The sequence below is a fragment of the Anneissia japonica genome, unplaced genomic scaffold (assembly GCF_011630105.1).
Source record: "Anneissia japonica isolate Jap-2015-1 unplaced genomic scaffold, ASM1163010v1 scaffold3262_len730253_cov190, whole genome shotgun sequence".
Classification (NCBI taxonomy): domain Eukaryota; kingdom Metazoa; phylum Echinodermata; class Crinoidea; order Comatulida; family Comatulidae; genus Anneissia; species Anneissia japonica.
This window is the reverse complement of record NW_022732572.1, coordinates 712,262-712,556: the sequence shown is the minus strand read 5'-3', so window position 1 is coordinate 712,556 and position 295 is coordinate 712,262. Positions and strand designations below refer to the sequence as shown.

General features: G+C 33.2%; 1 protein-coding gene across 3 annotated transcripts in view; it reads left to right on the top strand.

Annotated features, from left to right (window-relative positions):
* LOC117115728 overlaps positions 1–295 on the top strand; it is a 5,026-nt gene that overhangs the window by 2,196 nt on the left and 2,535 nt on the right. The window lies entirely within an intron of this gene.

The window sequence follows — 295 nt, the reverse complement described above, 5'->3', positions numbered from 1 at the left end:
AAGGATAGATTTGAGTAAGATTAACCTATCTTCAGTCAGTGGTAGAACATTAGCTTGCCTTTTTAAGATTTCTCCAGACCTGAGCCATATTGACATGAGTTATTGCAGTTTATCAAGCATTATTGTTAATGAAATGATGGAGGAATGTGATAGGATGAATATTGTATTGGAAGACAACATGCTTAGACTAAAGGGCAATGACCTTTCAAATATTGATGGTAAATCACTTGCAGAGTTAATCAGGGTAATTATTCAGCCTTATGATGATGATGATTATGATGATTATGATGATTAT